The following is an 11,457-nucleotide window of genomic DNA, read 5'->3' on the forward strand; positions in this document are numbered from 1 at the left end:
GTCTCCCCCCCGCACGGCCGCTTCTCCTGTCCCTTCTTCCCGCCCCTCCTCCGCGCCCGCGGTGCTCCTGGGGCCCCCGCGCTCTGGCCTTTGACCCTCTCATGCCGCGCTGGGCTCTACACAGAGGGCCTGGTCGGCATCGAGGTCCCCAGCCACACCTCGAGGCCGGGCTGAAGGACCAGCTATGGTCCCCATTAAGCAGCTGGAGAGACGGGCCCGTAGGTGGAAAGCGCGGGACCTGTGGGAAGCTGGGGGACTTGGCCTGTCCGTGGTGGGGACGGAGAACCAATGGAAAACAAACACGTCGGTCCCAGGGATGAGGGCCTCTCGGACTGCTGCGTCCCAAGGTGGCCAAGAGAGTGTTGTTTTCTGTGAGCAGGAGCTCAAGTTGACCTCCGGCTGGCAGCTCAGCCGCCCTGAGAGCTCGGCCCTAGGCGACGAGCTTAATCTTTGCAATCAGAGACTCTGATTCCAAGCCAAAGTCATTAGCCGAACCTCAGTTTCCTCGGTTGTAAAATCTTTGGTGTAGCATAGGGTGTTGTGCTGTGAAAAGGAAACAAAGCAGTCCCCGCACCCTGCTACCCCCCCCCCGCCCCCGCCATGGCTCTCAGTAAACGTGAACTTAGCATTTTGTGCCTCTGTTTTCTCAACTGTGAAATAGGTCAATCACAGGTCCCACACTGTGGAATGGAACTGGGGGAATTATATGAACCCCTCCCTATTCCACCCTAGCCCAGCGACGTCCTCAGCATCCTGTCTGTCACATAGTCAGTACTCAAATGGAAGCTGGAAATAATTTTTTAAACTTCAGTATTTCCTGCCTCTCCCCAATGAAAGCCCCGTGCTACCAAAGCCCTGAGAGACTTCCCCTCCCCGCACCCCTCTTCCAGGACAATACTCCTGGCGTCCACCATTCAGGTCCAGAAAACCACACCCACAATAGACTTCCCTTGGCACTGTCCAGTCCTCCCGGACACCCCGAGATGACCGCAGTCCAGTGGGGATGGGTGCTGGCAGGAGGCCCAGGAGGCGCAGGGGTGAGGAGAGCACACCTTTGGAAATTCCTTGGTGATCACCGGAGTCGGACTTCAGCCACCTCTCCCTGCTCTTTCCCACATAGCCAGCTTGTGGAGTGTGTGCTGTCCCCGCGTCCATTAAAGGGTTCCACAGTGGGGTTCTTGTCCCTGGAGAGTCTTGGAGTCCTGGCCTTCGGTGAGTGGGCGGGACCTGCCAGGTCTGGATTCAGGGGCTCCATCTGGGGACCACGGGGCGAGAGGTGGTCATCAGGAGGCCTCGAAGCCTCCCGGACTCTGGCGGTAGGGATAAGTGTCTTCTGCATATTTTCTCCAAAATCACTTTGGCCCCCAGTTGGATGAACTGTGGGCCTGCGCTCCCTCACTCATTCACTCCCCTTCTGGGCAACGGGCATAGAGCCAGGAACTCCACTTACTTGGTCCCTGTCCTTAAATAACTAACAACCCAGAGAAGAAGGCAATCGACGGCCATCTCTGACCTTCACCTTGTCTCGGGAGCTCGCTGGCAGTAATTTCAGAGCGAGCGGGCCCCAGGGGCCGGCGAACTGACTGAGCGCTGCGACTGGGCTCGGGCGCCCTCTGGTGGCTGCACCTGTCCCCTCCCCCGCTCCGGTGAACCGGGTGGCCTGCGACTCAGATCCGCCCGGCCCCCTGCGCTGCTTGGTAAAACCCGGGAAGGGGTCTGCAGTAAATTCCACACATGGAAGTAGGGGCTCGCGCTGGAGACTGGACCCTAGCTTGAGCTACGCGCAGCCTCGCCCGTAAATCTGGCCAAAGCAAACACCAGAGCCCTTCTCTGCTTCATTTTGTCACGAAATCAGGTGGCCAGTAACTAAGTTCTGCCCTAAAACCCGAGAGGAAGGGCCTGCATCTGCCGAGGCTAGGGCGAGCCACGGTTTCAGGCATGGGCCGCGCCCTCTCCGGAAAGCTCCCTGCGGCCCCATAAGAGACGTTAGTGTGGGACTCATCAGGGCCCATCGCTTTCTCCATTCATTCATTAAAAGAATTATTGAGCATCTACTGTGTACTAGATCTGGGCTGGATGTTTGAAATTCTTCAGGACAGGAAACAAAAACCCCCGTTCCTCTTGGAGTTTATATGGGGGAGGGGAAGGAGAGAAGCGGCAAATACCTTTAAACATAAGTAGTTAAGCACATGATATAAGGAAGGTCATTCTAAGCTACAGGAAAATGGAGAGAAAGGAAGGGGTGGAAAAATTAGGGTTTTAAATACGGTTACTAAAGATCTATACTTTGGGTAAAATTTCTACAATTTTGCAGTTGGTAAGTTATTTAAATATAAAATTCTATACAGCCTGAGGACCTCGACACAAACCATAGACAGGTGGGGCCATCAGACCTGGCCATTTTAACCTGGACTGTATACTCTCAGCCACAAGGATGCCTTCTAAATTCAAGGCAACAGAGCCCTCCCACCTTTCCCCTCTGTTTCTTGCTTATGCTGCCATCTCTGCTCAAAGGTTCCACTTTTTTTTTTCTTCCTTTCTGCTCCTATTCCCCATCAAGGCTCCAAGCAGTGCCAGCTTCTTGGTAAGGACTTTCAACTTTCTTCCATTCTGCACAGGGGATGTAGAAACCTCTGGTTCCTCAGTGCCGCCTTACTATATGCAGAGTTCAAGGGGGAGGAAGGAGTCTGGCTGCTGAGTTAAAAGGCAGGAGTGTCTCCTATGCTGGATTGTGTGTTATGGCCTCTAGAACCTTGCACAGGCATCTGTCCACTCCCCTCTGTCTGGCCTGGGCTGCTCACTCCTCCAGGGCTCCATGACTGGGTTTGCGGGAGGAACCTCAGCACAAAGTTGAATGTTTTCACTAAATCAGTGTGGTATGGTGCGTAACTGAAAAGGTGACTTTAGTTGGTATTCTATAAGCATTATTTTTAAAAAAATATAGACTTTTATATTTATTTTTAAATGTAATAAGAAAAATATAACTAGTATATCAAAGCCAGACTTTACAAACATTGCTCAGAAATGTATTTTTGAAAAAATACATGATTTGAATTTTACAAAGTAAGTCAATTTAAACAAACATAGCATGTAATAGTCTCGGTGGTCAGGACATAGCAAAAATTCTTACAGTAATACAAAAGGATCTGAAATTTGAAAATTTCAGAATATAATGAATTTTTTTTCGTTGTTTGACACCTTCCCATCCCGATCTCATTTTTAAAATAAACCATTTGTCCCCAAAAGGGTAAAACATAAGTTATACAAGTGAGGTATGTTATCTTTCTTACCAGGTGAGGCTGGAGAATGCTGGTCCAGGAGGGCTCAGTTTGTAGAGTACTGTGGGGCCATATGGACTCCCTGGACACCCTTGGGGTGCTCCCTCTCCCCATCGGAGTGCTCCCTCTCTCCGCCCCCATGCAGACCTGAAGGAGTTCAGTCCCGAGAAGGCTGCATGTGCTCAGCCCCTTCCACCCACCTCTGCTCTTTCACCTTTGACATCTCACACTGGGGTTCAGAAGCAAGTGTCCTATTTTCTAGGATCTAGGAGGTCTGGTAAGGAAGACAAATCCTCAGAGCCTTGCTACTGTCATCTTTGTAGTAGATAAACTAGCTGTTCTGGTTGGTGTGGATTTAGTAAGTGTGAAACCACTTGGCGAAGAGAAGGTCCTTAGGAAGATATTTTTAACAGAATTGTTTACATAGGACTTCAGTGTGCCTTCTTTAAATTTGTCACATTTGGTATTTTCCAAGACCAAGCTCACAGAATAATCCCTACCATCTCAATTTTGAAGACAAGAAGCCAAGGCTCAGAGTCAATGAAGAGCCTTGGTCAACATAGCAGAGCCAACCAGGGGCAAAAAGACACAACTCTCTGGGACCAGCAAGTCTGGGTCCCAGAACATCATCAAGGCCCTGGGAGTAGGCTTGGGGATATAAGTCATACCCATGGCAGTTGTCTAGGGAGCCTCTTGGAGTCTTGGACCCAGGGTCAGGACTCAACATTTGTCCAACTGGCCATGTTTTCTTCAACTAGATCTCAAATTGGCCTCAGGAATCAGTTCCAAAGAGCCCCAGGATACCCTGGAGAGGAGGATCCCAGGGAGGGGGATCACCTTCAGGGAGCATGCAAGCCTGGACTTCTGTCTATGGTGGCCCTGCCCAAAGACTCCCTTACTGGACACTCCTAAAGCAGGAGAGATCTGAGAATACAGGAATAACAAACTCAGTTTCTCCTAGATACTCACAACATAAAATACTTCTGTGACCTCAGAGGTGTGGGGGGCTTTACCCCTCACACAAAGCAAGTGGCCTTTTAGCAGCAGAGACCAGCTGGGTGTCTTCTAATTCAGTTCAGTACTGACACTTTCTACCTGGAGGTAGCGTCAGACCCCGCAGGTTGAGGGTTTAGTTCTACAAGAATGATTCCCTGATCTTTCAGATGCCAAATGTAAGCCCTGGACTTTGACCGAGTGACTATAATCAGAGTTTTTATGACCCCTTCCTCAGGTTTGATCAATATACTAGACTCTCACAAAACTTGAGGAAATGCAGTTACTAGTTTATTATAAAGAATATTAGAAAGGATATAGAAGGGATGCAAAGGTAAGGGAACAGAAGCTTCACACCACCCTCTAGGAACCTCTACTATCTGGAAGCTTTCTGAACCTTATCTTTGTGTGTTTCTATGATGCCTTCATTACATAAAAATGACTGATTCCATTATTGGCCACTTATGATCAAATCACCCTTCAGGCCTACTCCTCTCTCCTTGAGGGTGAGGTATGGGGCTGAAAGTTTCAACCTTATAATCTTGCCTCAATCTTTCTGGTGAGCAACCCCATTTGAAGCTACCCAGGGACGACCAGTCATCAGTCAATGAAACCAAGGATTTTAGAAGTTGTATGGAATACCAAATATGTATCTTTTATAGTATCACAGTTGATATTTTCTGGGACACCCCCAAGAGTAGGGGTGATGTTTCAGGGCAAATCAGACGCAAGGCCCCAGAGAGTTCAAGCCTATGCCCCTGACCTCCACAGCAGTCCCCAAGTACCAAGTCAACCCTGCCTGAGCCCCATCATCGCAATTAGGACTGGATTCTCTGTCTGCCTTCCTTTCCTATTCTCACCACTCTCTCCCATTGCCTCTGCCTCTGGACAGGCTCACCAGCTGGGGATCCACTGAAGACTCTAAAATTGGAGTGTGCCCTAGCTTCTACCTATCAGAAAGCCAGGAATGATAGGCACTTTGAGCCCTGAGAGTGACATTTACACAGGAGTCATTCAGTCTTGGGCACCTTGTGCCACCTTTATCCTCACTTCTACTCTATGTGGTGGATTCAATGTTAAGCCCATTTCCCAGACTTGGGAACTAAGATCACACAACTGATATTTGGCAGAGATGGTATTTAAATCCACTCCGGAGTAGGGCTGTTTCTAGTGAAGAACGACAGAGTAGGTTTGCCATATAAAACACAGGACACTAGATACATTTGAATTTCAGATAAGCAACAAGTTGGTTATTTTAACATCAATGTGTCCCAAATATTGCTTAGGGTCTGCTTACTAAAAAGAATTATCATTGTTTATCTGAAATTCAAGTTTAACTGGGCATCTTGTATTTTTATTTGCTGAGTTTACACTGATCACAACTACATTAGACTCCTGCTGTGTAGGCTTCTGCCTGGATCTTCAGGATATGTGGGTTGAGGTTGGGAAGGCAAGTTCTGGAATCACCTATTTTTTTAATTGAGAGGATTTCTTGCATTTTATTAATACAGAGATGCTGGAAGGTGGGTTAAAGCAATGATGGAATGATCTTTCATTGCTCTCCTTTGTGCTATGAGCGGTTTAACATAGCACTTACCCTAACCCTGCCCTTCCAAAAATAGTCTTGGCCATGCCTGAGGCAATGACAGGCAGGCCTCCTCTCTCCTACATCACCATGAGTGAATGGTGTTAGATGGATGGAGGGATGGATGAATAGACATATGGCTTCTTTTCCTCCGGTCCAGTAGATGTGTGAAGCCATTGCAGCTGATGGCACCCTTTTCATCTCTTTTAGGTGATGTGAGCAATGTAGGGGGGAAAGAGGAAAGCCATATTTCAGGAAAGAGCACCTCATGAGCAGTATCCTGGACTGGTAAGGTTCTATAGACGAAGAGAGGCCAAGAATTGCTATGGGCTGTGGAGGAGAAACTGGGCCTGTTGCCTGCACAACTGGCTCCGCCTTCCCCTACCCCCAGTCAGAGAAGCCAGAATTCTAGCACCTCTTGTTTAGAGGAGGAACTTGTACTTCTCTTTCCACCCTGTGTCCCTGTGGCTGGTGTCTGGAGTCTTACTGCACAGATACCCTGGACTAGACTGCACACAGAGGCTGTGAGAAAGGCTTCCGAGGCTGAGTGCAAAGACAGGCCCCCCTGGCAACCTGGCCCAGGGGATATAAGTGGGAAATGAACTCAGGTGGGTAAGATCACCCAGCACCTATCCACTTATCCCTCTATACATTTATTCATTTATCTATCTACCAATCCATCTATCTATTCATGCAACCATCCACCCACTCATCTATTCATCTTTCCATCCATCTGACACCATCCACTCATTCATCCATCCATCTCTCCATCCATCTAACCATCCATGCATCCACGTATCCATCCACCCAATCATTCATCTGCTCATCACACATCTATCCGGCTCTTCCCTTCAACTACACCACACCAGTCTTCTCCAGGGACTGTTGGCATGAGAGATCTTTCCTGTGAGAAACAGAAAGATATCCCTCTTGCTTTCTAGACCACAGAAATAAAGAACCAAATACCAAGGAACTTGGTGGAGATTATGGAGTAAGTCTTAGCCTTGAAACAGGTCAGAACCTTTGCCTTTCACTCTGCTGAAGGAATGGCCCTCTCTGAGAGACAGGGAGGGCTTTCTGGGGAATGCCCACCCATGTGGGAGTTGAGAAGAGCAGTATCTGAGAGCACTTCACCCCCAAGTGCCATCCCATGAGTTTCCTCCTAAGTTACAAAAAGGAAAAAGAAAAAAAAGCGAAGAACAAACCTTCATTTCTCTGTTTACTCCTCTGCATTTAATGAGCAGTTGTTAACATGACTGAAACCATCTGATGATTTTTACCAAATGGAAAAATCTCCCTACAGGGGCAATAAAACAAATATTCAGGATAGAGAGAGGCAGTCATAAAAGACATTACCCGGTTGTAAACAGAGGCGGGTGGTGGTGATCTATTACCCCTGCCTGGCAGCTTTCAACAAAGTTCTGGGATTCCAGGAGGTGCTCTGACCCAAGGCAATATTTACTTCTGTGGCTTCTTGGGCAGGTCAGTGTGGGTATAATTCTGTCTACCAATTGACTAGAGCAGAGGTATCCAGCAGGAAGCCCAAATCCTGAGTGCTTGTAACTCAGGAGGAGTAAGTCATCCCTGCCCAGATTGCACCAAGAAAAGCACATTGCACTCTCCTGGCTGGATTGGTGAGTCTCTGCATACCCAGGCCATTGTCAGCTTTGTACTTGGGCCAACTTCACCACCAGTTGGTGCATTTATTGACTGTATTTTTACCGAGAGCTCCCGGAAGCCCATCCTTTTTTGCTATACCACCATTCAGAGATGGCAGAGTCTCAGCTGTGTAGCTACCTCAAGTTTCTTGGTAGAGCCAATTAGACCATGCAAAGATCTAGAAGTCTGAATGGAAATCAGAGCTTAAACTCAAGACAAGTATTCCTTCCCCAGGAACTAAACACCAAGCTGCTTCTTGAGGTGGCCTCAGTCAGACAGCAGGTCCTGTGTGCCAGCCCCTGTAACAACCTCAGCATGGCCAAATGTTGGATAGATCAGAATTACCACGTAGAGAGGCCATACCCCCAGCTCATCTACGCTTCCCAGCAGCATTACAGGGTAAGCGTGCTTATTTCACTTTTCAGATGCAGCACCTGGGGTCAGAGAGGGTGGTCAATTCCCAACACAGCATGAACCAGAAGAACAGTTAGGCTCTGACAAGAGTGCATACTGTGGTCCTCGGATGTTACCCTTCATATTCCCTCGTCTGGCTCTAGAAGTGTATGGTCTGTAGTTATCTTGGAGGCAGAACTGCAGACTCCCTCCTGACCCTGTGGTCCACTTGAAGGGACATTTGCTGTTGTGGGGTAGGCGTCTGTGGCATCACAGTTAAGCTCTGTCCCAGAACCCAGAGGAGGCAGCTCAGTAAACCTACAGAACAATTGACCACAAAGACGAGAATGAGGCCTGAGTGACTTCCGTGTGTCCCTTCAGAGGCCCAGGCTGTCCGAGGCTGCAGTATGAGGGTTGCTGGTCCCCCAGGTGTGCCACAGCAAACACTCCCACTAATCCACACCAGCCAATGCCTTCTTGGGGGCTCCAGGCATGGCTCTCAAGGCTCCTAAAGAGGGGTTTCCTCAGCTCTGCCTTTGCAGACTTGAAACACTCATGACTAAGTTCTTGCTGGAGCACCAGGTTCTTAGAATGGAAGATTCATACAAACTTTGGAAGGTGGAGGTGGGCGCAGGGGTCTGCTCTTCCTTTGTGGTGGCACCAGAAGCTCTGAGGGTGACGCTTTTCTGCCTGCAGAAGAAGTACAGGGAATGGTAGCACTTATTTTTTATTATTAATATTCACCTCTTCCCAATTTATCATTCTAGTTGGTTTATTAAGGAACTTTCCTATACATTTATTTCTTCCATGGAATTGTGGTGAGGCAGTATCCCATCCCTCAGGTGATGGTGTGGAGGTAGGGCTTCTAGGATGTTACACCTTGGGCTCTGTGATCTCTAAAAGCTAGGCAAAGCTGAGAGGGCTGGGAGTGCTTTCAGGTGTCTGAAAAGAGCAGTTTCTGGGTTGTGAAGGTTCCTCTGTAGGATCCCTGATAGATACAACTAAGACATTAGACAGGCAATCTCCTTCCAACAGTTACTGCAGGTCCCCTGGGCATGTGAAGGCACCTCAGTCTTAACATGAGGGAGCTTCAAGCAGGTGTCTGCACACAGTCTGGTCCTATGTCACACCTGAGTGTCAAGGAAAACAGATTTTGAGCCCCCCATGGTCTTGCTGCTTAAGTGTGACCCTCTTAATAGGCCCTTAAATGGGAGCTTGTTTTTTGTAAGCTCCAGTCCCTAGAATCTGGGCAATTATGGTTTCTATCAGGCCATCTTCAGGCTCAGGAATCAAGAAAGATGAGAACAAAGATAAGTTGTTCTCTTTACCCAGAGGGCAGTTCTTCACTAGTATTGGGGAAGGGAAGAGAAAGGGAAGAGATGAAAGGAGAAAGATAAAAAGTCAGAGGAGAGAAGCTGTACTGAGGTCTAGGGAGGGAATTCATTTTCCAGGAGTGGCACCTTGGTAGGAGACAGAAGGTGCATGTGTATATCTGTGTCCATCTGCATGGCTGGACAAAGTCTCCAATTCTAGGAGCCTAGGGAGAGCAGCTGAGGACCAGGCCAGGCTGGGGGCAGGCTGTCACCTGTTTCTCCCTCTATCCTCAGACAAATGCAGACATCTCCCTGCCCATAGAAATGAGACCTTTCTTTTTCATCCCCCATCCAACCAGGAGTGTGCAGGTCCCTGCCTCAGAGGGCATCTGAGGCCAGGAGGTAGCCCATGCTGTGAACAGCTGAACTGATTCTGTGAATGACAGGGGGCCAAGAGAGAAAAAAAGGAACTTGTTTATTCAGGCAAAAATGCTTCATTTGTGTAAAATTTGAGCTCCATCTCTCCACATAGTTGGATGGTAGAAATTTTAGTTTGCAGATAAAAAGGAAGAAATTGAATGTAGAACCACCAGTCAGGTCTCACAGTGGCTTGCTCCCCATTTTGGGCTCAGAGGGATACTGTTTGGCCCTAGAGAGTTTGGATGCCACTGGATGCCCCAGGAAAGAACTTTCACCTCTCCAGTCTGACCCAGATGCAATGTTCTCTGCAGGACTGATTGAGAGAGCTGCTTGGTGAATGCCAAGTTCAGCTCAGAATGCAACCAAGGAGGAGAGAGGCACCCTGGGCATCACAGCTAGCCAGTCTTCACCTGACACCCAGGCACTTAAGACAAAATTCATTTGGCCTCTTTGGCTGTAGATTTGGGGTGCTTTGGAGCCCAGCATGGTATAAGCCTTACACTTTCTACCTCTGGCAGGTCACCTCAGAGAGATTGGGTCAGTGGTGAGTGAGACCACCAGCAGCCAGGGCTTGGCTCTGCCCAGTAAACCCTCTGCCTCCCAGGAGCTATTTGGAAAAAACAAAAACAAAAAACCTGTAAAGGTATCTTCACTCCTGTCCTGGGATACTCGACAGCCTCCCTGCACTCTCCTGACACCTTGTGTATTTGATTTTCTTTTCTTTTCTTTTTTTTTGAGCCGGAGTCTCACTCTGTCTCCCAGACTGGAGTGAGGTGGCCGCTCCTGGCCACTGCAGCCTGGGCTCCGGTGATCCTTCCGCCTCAGCCTTCCAAGTAGCTGGAACTACAGGCGCGCGCTATCACGCCCAGCTAATTTTTGATTTATTGTAGAGATGAGGTCTCACCAAGTCGCCCAGGAGGGTCTTGAACCCGCGGGCTCAGGCAATTCACTCACCTCAGCCTCCCAAAGCATGGGATTACAGGCTGAAGCCACCGAGTCCAGTAGATATTTGATTTTCTTAAGTGAAATCTATCCCAGCAGGCCCCCATGACCCTGGGACATCCCATCATTTCCCTCCACCTTCTGGGCATCCAGCATTGTCTTTGAAGTGCTGCCAGCACCCTAGCTTCAACCTGCCCTGTTGTGGAGGGCAGACTCCTTCCTTATCAGTCTCCTGGGTCCTTCCTCCTTCACTTTCAGGGAGTGACTAGAGGTCCTGGCAGGAACTGAACCCAAGGGTACAGCTTGCATTCGAAGTCCAAGTGACAGTCCACAACAGCCCACACTCCTAGAAAGTTCCTTTACTTTCTGGAGTAGTGTCCTTAGCGTGTCAGCAATGGTAGGGACAAGAGAAGGAATCTGACTTGGCACCCAAGTGCCTACATTGTACACAAGGAAAACTGAGGCTCAGGGAGTTTGTCACCTGTGAATGGAAAAGATAAGATATGAACCCATAATCAGCTACAAATTCTGGCTTTCCCTTTTGTGCTGTAGGGCAGCATGCAGGTGTCTCAGCATGACCAACTGGTTTTTATCTGGAACTGAGGTCTTGAGCTAAAACTAGAATGCACAGGGGTCACAGGAGAGGAGCAGGGGAGGGTGACAGAGCAGAGAAGTTTGCTTCTCAGGAGCAATTTGGAAGTTTTGATGGAGGAAACAAAATGTTGAAGGATGAAAAGATCTTAAAAGTAGAGATGCGAGCTGGGCTCAGGGGCTCAGCCTGTAATCCCGCGCTTTGGGAGGCTGAGGTGAGTGAATTGCCTGAGCCCGCAAGTTTGAGACCCACCTGGGCAACTTGGCGAGACCTCATCTCTAC

The sequence above is a fragment of the Carlito syrichta genome, unplaced genomic scaffold, assembly GCF_000164805.1.
Source record: "Carlito syrichta isolate Samal-C Ts95f unplaced genomic scaffold, Tarsius_syrichta-2.0.1 Scaffold309477, whole genome shotgun sequence".
NCBI lineage: Eukaryota > Metazoa > Chordata > Mammalia > Primates > Tarsiidae > Carlito > Carlito syrichta.